Genomic DNA, 12454 nt, shown 5'->3' on the forward strand with positions numbered 1-12454 from the left:
AAACAGGGATGGGAAATGAGTCCTAGAAAAATGGTGAGTACAAATAACCAGTGTGACAGAGAAGGGAAAAAAAGGGATAGAGAATTATAAAATGTCACTGAAGGTGCAACTATCACTCATTAATTTCATATGTTACTTCCTTGACTTTGTTGCCATTTTAGTTTCATTAAAAATAACTGTTCCTGAAACCTGTGGGTCTGTTTTCCATTGTTGTGGGTATTGAAGCTGCTTCTCAACTCCTTTGCCCTCTGACGGGTCTTTACAGTAAATAAAGCACGATTTGTTCCTTTTGAATTTTCCAGCTGCAGTTGTTAGGTGCGGAGTCATAGGTCCCTACTTGGTTGTGTCCCCCCAGCACCAACAGGGAATACACCGGCATATCCCTCTGATGAGAGCTGGGGTTTTACTGTGACATGTTGCTATCCAGCCTGTGCTCTGTCCCTTGTGCTGTCTATAGCCATGTCAATCAGGAAATTCCTCAGCTGGGCTCTGTGGAGAGGGGAGCTGAACACAGGGTGCTGACTCTCTTCTTTGTTTCCAGAGGCAGGGCCATCCTTACCCCTACGCAAAGTACACAGCTGCGTAGGGCACCAGGAAATTTGGGGCACCAAATTTCCTGGTGCCCTGCACAGCTGCGTGCTGCTCCAGCCCCTGCCTCGCCTCTTACCTATGGCCCCCGCTCCTGCTCCACCCCAGCCCTGCCCCCACTCCCCTGAGGACTGCAGCAGGGCCAGGCCTACTCTCACCAGCAGCAGGAAGTGCAGCGACCTGGTCCCAGGCATGCCACTTGTAAGTGGTTCTTCCCTGCCCCTCCCCTGTGGAGGCCTGGGGCCCCACACACACCCTCTGTAGGGGGGCTGCATAGGGCCTCAGAATAGCTAGGGACAGCCCTGTCCAGAGGTGTTGAATTTATTCAGAGGTGGCTAAAGAGATATGAACTACGCTGTTCACATTTCTTCTGCCCATCAGCCCATCAGCAATTGCTGTGGTGTCCACGGGGGGCTTCATGCTCCGAGAGACAGTCTCTGCGGGTTTGTCTACACTAGGGTGCAGGTTTCTCTCTCTCATTGTACAATCTGGGTGTAGACAAGGCAAGTGGTGGTTTCACCTCAGTGTAACTGGTCAAGAAGAATTCTGTGAGTTGGAGGCTGTTTGGGAAGGTTAACGATCACCTTGAGTAGCTACACTGAGGTGAAAGCATCACTTTCCTCATCTCCACTGGGACTGTATAATGAGATCACTGCCTTGTGTTTGCTATTGCATTGAAGAAAAAAAAACACCCCTTCAACTGAGGTGGCCATGAGCTAAAAGATGGGATCTAAAGGGAGAAAAAGAAAACACCCCACCTTCGGCCAGGTCTGTGTCTTTGCTTTCTGTGACCTTCTAATGTAAATGACTGGGAGTGGGATCCATGAAGGGACTTAGGTGTTACAATGCCGAGCATCACCCGCACCTCATTCTTAGGTGCTTAGAACATCACAAGAAGAACACTGCAACCCACACAGCCTGACTTAGGCGCCTAGTCTCCTGGCACGATGAATGGAGACAGGCAGGTGCCTTACAATGCCATCCACAAGAGCCAGCACGCTAGGTGGGGAGCTACCTAACAGCCATTGGGAAATGCTCACAACAGGGGTGTGTCCTAAACCGGGCTCCTCTGCCAAAGAGAAGCGCCTGAGGCTGTGTCCAGACGACAGCTGAAGTCGGCAGAATTCATGTTGCTCAGGGGTGTGAATAGACCAACCCCCTGACTGACGTAAGTTACACAGACACAAGCGCCGTTGTGCACAGCACTATGTCAGCGGGAGAGCATCTCCCATTAACAGAGCTTCTGCTGCTCACGGAGGTAGTTTTATGATGGCAACGGGAGAGCTCTCCGCTCTGTAATATTAAAGAGTTCACTTAACTATGTATTTATTCCTTTTTTATTTAATGTGTCCTCGTTAATATCTGACTTTAATGATTTAATGTTAATCAGTGTTATATTCACTATGAGGAAGTTTTTTTCCCCTCCTCCTTCCTGTTATCTAGATCAAGTTACAATGAAGATGAAGATTCTCTCATTCTGCCACAGCTCCAGAGCCTGCTCCCCTCTCCCTGGTTTTATTGTTTTCTTCTTTACTTGTTATGTTCACAAGATGGAATCAGGTAGGAAGCCTCACTGTGTCTGCTGTTTCTGAGAGGATTTATTTAGGCCCCTGAAGTGCCTTAACAACGTGCTTCACTCAAAGTCAATGTAACTACTCACAGTGTATAAACTTAACCACACAGCAAGATCACCACCTTCATTATTCAATTTTGGCTCTGATTGTGTTGCTGCTGCATTATTTTATTTGCTCAGTGCCCAGGTCTGTTTGTTCACACATGTATTTTTAAAAGATTGTCAAGGATGCCCAAAGCATTGACTGGACACTTATTGAAGAGTTTAGTAAATAATAATAATTAATATGTAAATAAATTAACTTAGTGGGTTTCAGATGTAAAAAAGATCAGAGCCCAAATGTGTACAAAAATGTAATAACAACCAGACTATTCTGATGTCATGTGAGATATATATATATATGTAAAGTGTTGGGAAGTTAAATTAATGTATTATGCTCTTCCCTCATTCACCTGCACATCTACTAATGTTATATATGCCATCATGTGCCAGCAATGCCCCTCTGCCATGTACATTGGCCAAACCGGACAGTCCCTACATAAAGGAATAAATGGACACAAATCGGACATCAGGAATGGTAACGTACAAAAGCCAGGAGGTGAACACTTCAACCTCCCTGGACATTCTATAACAGATTTAAAAGTAACTATTCGTGAACAAAAAACTTCAGAAACAGACTTCAAAGAGAAACAGCAGAACTAAAATTCATTTGCAAATTTAACACCATTAATCTGGGTTTGAATAGGGACTGGGAGTGGCTGGTTCATTACAAAAGAAGCTTTGCCTCTCCTGGAATTGACACCTCCTCATCTATTATTGGGAAACCTGTTTTTGTTTGCTTGCTTGCTTTTTTTGGGTGTGTGTATGTTTGTTTTTTAATGTAACTTTATAGAATATGGGGAAAGACTAAATTGGATACATTTCACACCAAAAGCGAATTTGAAAAATTGATAAGAAATAGAGTCTGAGGCCTGGTCTACACTACGAGTTTAGGTCAACTTTACCAGCGTTAAATCGAATTAAGCCTGGACATGTCGACACGACGAAGCCCTTTTTTTTGACTTAAAGGGCCCTTTCAACCAGTTTCTTTACTCCACCTCCAACGAGGGGATTAGCACTAAAATCAGCCTTTGCGGGTCGGAATTGGGGTAGTGTGGACGGAATTCGATGTTATTGGCCTCCAGGAGCTATCCCACAGTGCTTCATTGTGACCGCTCTGGACAGCACTCTCAACTCAGATGCACTGACCAGATAGACAGGAAAAGGCCCGCGAACTTTTGAATTTCATTTCCTGTTTGCCCAGAGTGGAGAGCACAGGTGACCATGCAGAGCTCATCAGCACAGGTAACCATGATGGAGTCCGAGGATCGCAAAAGAGCTCCAGCATGGACCCAACAGGAGGTACGGGATCTGCTCGCCATATGGGGAGATGAATCAGTGCTAGCTGAACTCCGTAGTAGTAAACAAAATGGCAAAATATTAGAAAATGTTTCAAAGGCCATGAAGGACAGAGGCCATAATAGGGACGCACAGCAGTGCCGCGTGAAAATTAAGGAGCTAAGGCAAGCCTACCACAAAGCCAGAGAGGCAAACGGAAGGTCTGGGGCATAGCCGCAAACATGCCGCTTCTACGCGGCGCTGCATGCCATGCTAGGGGGTGCAGCCACCACTACCCCAACCGTGTGCTTTGACTCCATCAATGGAGAATCACTCAACAGGGAAGTGGGTTCGGGGTACGAGGAAGATGATGATGAAGACAATGAAGATAGCTCACAGCAAGGAAGCGGAGAAACTGGTTTCCCCAACAGCCAGGATATGTTTATCACCCTGGACCTGGAACCAGTAACCCCTGAACTCACCCAGACCCTGAGAGCACACAAGGGACCTCTGGTGAGTGTACCTTTGTAAATATTACACATGGTTTAAAAGCAAGCGTGTTTAATGATTAATGATTAATTTGCCCTGGCAATCACGGCCAGTACAGCTACTGGAAAAGTCTGTTAATGTGTATGGGGGTGAAGCGGAAATCCTCCAGGGACATCTCCAGAAAGCTCTCCTTCATGTACTCCCAAAGCCTTTGCAAAAGGTTTCTGGGGAGGGCTGCCTTATCCCGTCCGCCATGGTAGGACACTTTACCACGCCAGGCCAGTAGCACGTAGTCTGGAATCATTGCATAACAAACCATGGCAGCGTATGGTCCCGCTGTTTGCTGGTATGCAGACAACATCCATTCCTTATCGATATTTGTTATCCTCAGGAGAGTGTTATCATTCATGGTTACCTGGTTGAAATGGGGTGATTTCATTAAGGGGACATTCAGAGGTGCCCGTTCCTGCTCGGCTGAACAGAAATGTTCCCTGCTGTTAGCCACGCGGTACGAGGCAGGGGTGAACTGATCATCCCAGAGAATTGGGTGTGTGTGGGGGAGTAGTTGGGTTTGTGCTGCATGTTAACCCGGAAACCGCAGCCCCTCCTTTTACATTGGAAACCCATTTTAAATGGCCAACCCAACGGGTGCTTGGTATGGGAAATGTGGGCGCTGCTGTTTGAAACCATTCCCACATGTTAAGAAGGTTAAAAAAGCCAAAAGACTGTGGCTTACCATGGCTGCCTGCATGCCGAAATCTGTTGCCTGGCACTGTGTGAGTGATCTCTCACACCAAACCGGCAGGCCCTCAATATAAGAGGAAAAATGCGACCTTGTAATGAAAGCACATGTGCTGTGTAATGTGAACAGCAACATTTAACGTGAAAGAGTGTACCCATTCTTCTCTAAAATGTATCTTTTTTAACCACCTCTCCCTTCTCCTCCACCAGCTGCAAATGTTTCTCCTTCACAGAGGCTAGTGAAGATTAGAAGGAGAAAACGGTGGACTCGGGATGATATGTTCTTGGAGCTCCAGATGTCCTCCCACGCTGACAGAGCACAGCAGAATGCGTGGAGGCAGTCAACGTCAGAGTGCAAAAAAGCACAATATGAACGAGAGGAGAGGTGGCGGGCTGAATCGCGGGCTGAAGAGAGTAAGTTGCGGGCTGAAGAGGATAGGTGGCATCAGCTTGCTGACAGAAGGCAAGAGTCGATACTCCGGCTGCTGGAGCATCAAACTGATATGCTCCAGCGTATGGTTGAGCTGCAGGAAAGGCAGCAGGAGCAGAGACCGCCACTACAGCCCCTGTGTAACCAACAGCCTTCCTCCCCAAGTCCCATTGCCTCTTCCCCCAGACGCCCAAGAACACGGTGGGGGGGCCTCCGGCCACCCAGTCACTGCACCCCAGATGATTGCCCGAGCATCGGAAGGCTGGCCTTCAATAAGTGTTAAAGTTTTAAAGTTTTAAACTGCAGTGTGTCCTTTTCCTTCCCTCTTCCCCCACCCATCCCGGGCTACCTTGGCAATTATCCCCCTAGTTGTGTGAGGAATTAATAAAGAATGCATGAATGTGAAGTAACAATGACTTTATTGCCTCTGCTAGCGGTGCTCGAAGGGGGGAGGGGAGGGTGGGGTGGTTAGTTTACAGGGAAGTAGAGTGAACCGGAGGGGGAGGGTGGAGGGTTCATCAAGGAGAAACAAACAGAAGTTTCACACCGTAGCCTGGCCAGTCACAAAACTCGTTTTCAAAGCTTCTCTGATGCGCACCGCACCCTGCTGTACTCTTCTAACCGCCCTGGTGTCTGGCTGTGCGTAATCAGCGGCCAGGCGATTTGCCTCAACCTTCCACCCGGCCATAAATGTCTCCCCCTTACTCTAACAGATATTGTGGAGCGCACAGCAAGCAGCAATAACTATAGGGATATTGGTTTCGCTGAGGCCTATCCAAGTCAGTAAGCTGCGCCAGCGCGCTTTTAAACATCCAAATGCACATTCCACCACTTGCTCAGCCTATAGTTGAACAGGTCCTGACTACTGTCCAGGCTGCCTGTGTACGGCTTCATGAGCCATGGCATTAAGGGGTAGGCTGGGTCCCCAGGGATAACGATAGGCATTTCAACATCCCCAACGGTTATTTTCTGGTCCGGGAAAAAAGTCCCTTCCTCCAGCTTTCGAAACAAACCAGAGTGCCTGTCATAACTATAAAGGGAAGGGTAACAGCTCTCCTGTGTACAGTACTATAAAATCCCTCCGGGCCAGAGACTCCACAATCCTTTTACCTGTAAAGGGTTAAGAAGCTCGGGTAACCTGGTTGACACCTGACCCAAAGGACCAATAAGGGGACAAGATACTTTCAAATCTGGGGGGGGGGGAAGGCTTTTGTTTGTTTTGGGGGTTGTTCGCTCTTGGGACTGAGAGGGACCAGACATCAATCCAGGTTCTCCCCATCTTTCTAAACAAGTCTCTCATATTTCAAACTTGTAAGTAAAAAGCCAGGCAAGGCGTCTTAGTTTTACTTTGTTTTCTCAACTTGTAAATGTACCTTTTACTAGAGTGTTTATCTTTGTTTGCTATACTTTGAACCTGAGGCTAGAGGGAGGTCCTCTGAGCTCTTTAAGTTTGATTACCCTGTAAAGTTATTTTCCATACTGATTTTACAGAGATGATTTTTACCTTTTTCTTTAATTAAAAGCCTTCTTTTTAAGAACCTGATTGATTTTTCCTTGTTTTTAGATCCAAGGGGGTTGGATCTGTATTCACCAGGAGTTGGTGAAAGGAAGGAGGGGGAATGGTTAATTTCTCCTTGTTTTAGATCCAAGGGGGTTGGATCTGTATTCACCAGGAGTTGGTGGGAGAAAGAAGGGGGGATGGTTAATTTCTCCTTGTTTTAAGATCCAAGGGGTTTGGATCTGTATTCACCAGGGAATTGGTGAAGGTCTCTCAAGGCTACCCAGGGAAGGGAATTAGCTTTGGGATGGTGGCAGTGGACCAGACCTAAGCTGGTAGTTAAGCTTAGAAGTTTTCATGCAGGCCCCCATATTTGTACCCTAAAGTTCAAAGTGGGTATACAGCCTTGACTTGGTGGCAGAGCGGTGGGATTCATTTTAAACCCAAAAGCCAGTAAGATTTTTTTTTCCTTCTAGCTGCTTGGAAAGCAGAGCTGAAGATAGATGCATATCTTATCTCTCCTTGCCTGAAGGCAGAGGTGTTAAGTTTTTTTAACAAGAGCCTTTGTTAAGAGAAGGGTTCAATTAATGAGCAAACGACTGGTAAAAGGAATTTACAAGCTGAATTGTTTTTTTTTCTTTTTACATCCTCGGGAGTAGCTAGTTAGAAAGTCTCTGTTAACTCAGCAGCAGCCTGAGCTAAGTGCATCCCAGTTTCAGTCAACTGCAGAGGGGTGTGACCCAGCACAAGAAAACAGGAAAATGACTACCAAAGAAGTAGCTAACAAAATAGAACTGGCCAGACTAGAAGCAGAAGAAAATGAGAAAAAACATCAGAGACTGCTTCAAATTAAAAAACTCGAGAAAGAAGCCAAAGAGGAGGCCCATGAAAGAGAAGAGAAAGCCAAAGAGGAGGCCCACAAGAGAGAGATGGAGCTGGAAAAAGCCAAAGAGGAGGCGAGAGAAAAAGAAAGGAAGCATGAACTGGAAGTAGCAAGGGCTAGGCCGGATGCAACAGCCACTCCTAACAACCCCTCTCCAGGTACCACTTCCCATCCCAGAAAATTCCCCACCTACAAGGCAGGTGATGATACTGAGGCCTTCTTAGAAAATGTTGAAAGGGCCTGCCTTACATACAGCATCCCTATAGACCAGTACATGGTAGCGCTGAGGCCGCAGCTCAGTGGACCCTTAGCAGAGGTGGCGGCTGAAATGCCTAAGGAGCACATGAACAGTTATGAACTTTTTAAAAACAAGGCCAGACTCAGAATGGGGCTAACACCTGAGCATGCCCGTCGGCGGTTCAGAGCCCGAAGGTGGAAACCAGACGTGTCATTTACCCGACATGCCTACCACATTGGCAAAAATTGGGATGCCTGGATATCAGGAGCAAATGTTAAATATACGGAAGAGTTGCCCTTCCTAATGCAAATGGAGCAGTTTTTAGAGGGTGTTCTTGAGGAAATAGAAAGGTACATCCTAGATGGGAAGCCCAAAACTGTAACCGAGGCGGGGGAGATTGGAGCCAAATGGGTGGAGGTGACAGAAAAGAAAAAAGCTAGTAGCAGTTGGAGCGAATATCAGAAGGGGCAAGCCGAAACCAAACTTTACCACCGGGGACAACCCAAGGCCCCCCCCACATCCCAAGGGAAACCCCAGGTGCCTTCTCACTCCACCACACCAGTCTCCACCAACCAACATCGCCCCGGTGATATCTTAGCAGGGCGATGTTTTAAATGTAATGAACTGGGACATATAAAGGCTCACTGCCCCAAGAACCCCAACCGATTACAGTTCATTACACCACAATCACACCAAAGATCCCCAGACCCAGATGCCTCTCTCATACCCTCAGAGCGAAGGGAAACCTTGAGAGTGGGCGGAAAGAAGGTTATCGCTTGGAGGGACACTGGGGCACAAGTGTCAACTATCCACCAATCCCTAGTGGACCCCAAACTCATCAACCCGGAGGCTCCAGTGACAATTCAACCCTTCGTGTCACAGTCTGTAACCTTGCCTACAGCCACGTTGCATGTCCAGTACAAGGGCTGGTCAGGAATGTGGACTTTTGCAGTCTATGACAATTATCCCATCCCCATGCTGCTGGGGGAAGATTTGGCCAACCATGTGAAGCTAGCCAAGAGGGTGGGAATAGTCACCCGCAGCCAGCTAAGCAAGCTTGCACCCCCATCCCTGTTCCTGAGCCGTCCACCAGGGCCCCGTCTGTGTTACCGGAGACCCAAACAAAGGTGGAGGAACCGGATTCCCTGCCAACGACTGCAACAGCCGTAGTGGATCCAATCCCAGAGACCCAGCCAAAGCCAGTCCCAGAACCAGAACTGGCAACGCAACCAGCACCAGAACCATTGCCAGCACTGAGTCCAATGCTTGCAAACCCATCTACAACTCCAGTGCCAGAGGGCACCAGCGAGCCTGAACTGGCGGAAGCAGCAGATAACCCTACCCAAGAGGCTCAGCCAGAGCCTGTAATACCACATAGTGCACCAGCGGACAGCGGTTCACAGTCAATGGAAACAGCCCCAGCACCTGCATCGCTTCCAGAGGGGCCAAGCCCCAGTCCACAGTCCAAGGAGGAACTGATGTCTCCAGCATCAAGGGAACAGTTCCAGGCCGAGCAGGAAGCAGATGACAGCCTTCAGAAAGCTTGGGCGGCGGCATGGAGCACCCCACTGCCTCTCAGCTCTTCTAACCGATCCCGGTTTGTTGTAGAACAAGGACTTTTATACAAGGAGACTCTTTCTGGTGGGCACCAGGAAGACTGGCATCCTCAAAGACAGTTGGTAGTTCCCATTAAGTATCGGGTAAAGCTCTTGAGCTTAGCCCATGATCATCCCAGTGGCCATTCTGGGGTAAACAGAACCAAAGACTGTTTGGGGAAGTCCTTCCACTGGGAGGGAATGGGCAAGGACGTTGCTAATTATGTCCGGTCTTGTGAGGTGTGCCAATGAGTGGGAAAGCCCCAAGACCAGGTTAAAGCCCCTCTCCAGCCACTACCCATAATTGAGGTCCCATTTCAGCGAGTAGCTGTGGATATTCTGGGTCCTTTCCCAAAGAAGACACCCAGAGGAAAGCAGTCCATACTGACTTTCATGGATTTTGCTACCCAATGGCCGGAAGCAGTACCCTTAAGCAACACCAGGGCTAAAAGTGTGTGCCAGGCATTAGCAGACATTTTTGCCAGGGTAGGTTGGCCTTCCGACATCCTTACCTATTCGGGAACTAATTTCCTGGCAGGGACCATAAAAAACCTGTGGGAAGCTCATGGGGTGAATCACTTGGTTGCCACCCCTTACCACCATGAAACCAATGGGCCTGGTGGAGAGGTTTAATGGAACTTTGGGAGCCATGATACGTAAATTCGTAAATGAACACTCCAATGATTGGGACCTAGTGTTGCAGCAGTTGCTTTTCGCCTACAGGACTGTACCACATCCCAGTTTAGGGTTTTCACCATTTGAACTTGTGTATGGCCGTGAGGTTAAGGGGCCATTACAGTTGGTGAAGCAGCAATGGGAGGTGTTTACGCCTTCTTCAGGAACTAACATTCTAGACTTTGTAAGCAACCTACAAAGCACCCTCCGACACTCTTTAGCCCTTGCTAAAGAAAACCTAAAGGATGCTCAGGAAGAGCAAAAGGCCTGGTATGATAAACATTCCAGAGAACGGTCCTTCAAAATAGGAGACCAAGTCATGGTCTTAAAGGCGCTCCAAGCCCATAAAATGGAAGCGTCGTGGGAAGGACCATTCACGGTCCAGGAGCGCCTAGGAGCTGTTAACTATCTCATAGCCTCCCCCACTTCCAACATAAAGCCTAAGGTATACCATGTTAATTCTCTTAAACCCTTTTATTCCAGAGAATTAAAGGTTTCCCAGTTTACAGCCCAGGAAACAGATGACGAGGAGTGGCCTGAAGGAGTCTACTACGAAGGAAAAAAGGATGGTGGCGTGGAAGAGGTGAACCTCTCCACGACCCTTGGATGTCTGCAGCGACAGCAGATCAAGGAGCTGTGCACAAGCTTTGCACCAATTTTCTCAGCCACTCCAGGATGGACCGAACGGGCATACCACTCCATTGACACAGGTAATGCTCACCCAATTAGAACCCCACCCTACCGGGAGTCACCTCATGCCCAAACTGCTATACAAAGGGAGATCCAGGACATGCTACAGATGGGTATAATCCACCCCTCTAATAGTGCATGGGCATCTCCAGTGGTTCTAGTTCCCAAACCAGATGGGGAAATACGCTTTTGCGTGGACTACCGTAAGCTAAATGCTGTAACTCGTCCTGACAACTATCCAATGCCACGCACAGATGAGCTATTGGAGAAATTGGGACATGCCCAATTCATCTGTACTTTAGACTTAACCAAGGGGTACTGGCAAGTACCACTAGATAAACCCGCTAAGGAAAGGTCAGCCTTCGTCACCCAGGCAGGGGTGTATGAATTCAATGTACTCCCTTTCGGGTTGCGAAATGCACCCGCCACCTTCCAAAGACTTGTAGATGGTCTCCTACCGGGATTGGGAGAATCTGCAGTTGCCTACCTCGATGATGTGGCCATTTTTTCTGATTCATGGACAGAACACCTGGAGCACCTGGAAAAAGTCTTCGAGCGCATCCAGCAGGCAAGACTAACCGTTAAGGCTAAAAAGTGTCAAATAGGCCAAAACAGAGTGACTTACCTGGGGCACCAGGTGGGTCAAGGAACTATAAATCCCCTACAGGCCAAAGTGGATGCTATCCAAAAGTGGCCAGTTCCAAAGTCAAAGAAACAGGTCCAATCCTTCTTAGGCTTGGCCGGATATTATAGGCGATTTGCACCACACTACAGCCAAATCGCCGCCCCGCTGACAGACCTAACCAGAAAGAAACAGCCAAATGCAGTTCAGTGGACTGATGAGTGTCAAAAGGCCTTTAACCAGCTTAAGGTAACACTCATGTCTGACCCTGTGCTAAGGGCCCCAGACTTTGACAAACCGTTCCGAGTAACCACAGATGCGTCCGAGCAAGGCGTGGGAGCAGTTTTAATGCAGGAAGGACTGGATCAAGAATTCCATCCTGTCGTGTTTCTCAGCAAGAAACTGTCTGAGAGGGAAAGCCACTGGTCAATCAGTGAAAAGGAATGCTATGCCATTGTGTATGCACTGGAAAAGCTACGCCCATATGTTTGGGGACGGCGTTTCCAACTACAAACAGACCATGCTGCGCTACAGTGGCTTCATACCGCCAAGGGGAATAACAAAAAACTTCTTCAGTGGAGTTTAGCTCTCCAAGATTTTGATTTTGAAATACAACACATTTCGGGAGCTTCTAACAAAGAGGCTGATGCACTCTCCCGGGAAAGTTTCCCAGAGTTAACTGGTTAACAATTGTTCTTGGAATGAAACATATTGTTAGTTTTTATATAATCAGTAGTATGTCTAAAGGTACGTGTGTCTTATTAACTCTGTTTTCTCCTAGAACTCCAGGAAGAAATCACAGCCAGTGTGGAACCGAATGTCCAACACTATCTGTGATTTGGGGGGCGTGTCATAACTATAAAGGGAAGGGTAACAGCTCTCCTGTGTACAGTACTATAAAATCCCTCCTGGCCAGAGACTCCAAAATCCTTTTACCTGTAAAGGGTTAAGAAGCTCGGGTAACCTGGCTGACACCTGACCCAAAGGACCAATAAGGGGACAAGATACTTTCAAATCTTGGGGGGGGAAAGCTTTTGTTTGTGCTCTTTGTTTGG

Source organism: Malaclemys terrapin, chromosome 13 (genome assembly GCF_027887155.1).
Source record: "Malaclemys terrapin pileata isolate rMalTer1 chromosome 13, rMalTer1.hap1, whole genome shotgun sequence".
Classification (NCBI taxonomy): domain Eukaryota; kingdom Metazoa; phylum Chordata; order Testudines; family Emydidae; genus Malaclemys; species Malaclemys terrapin.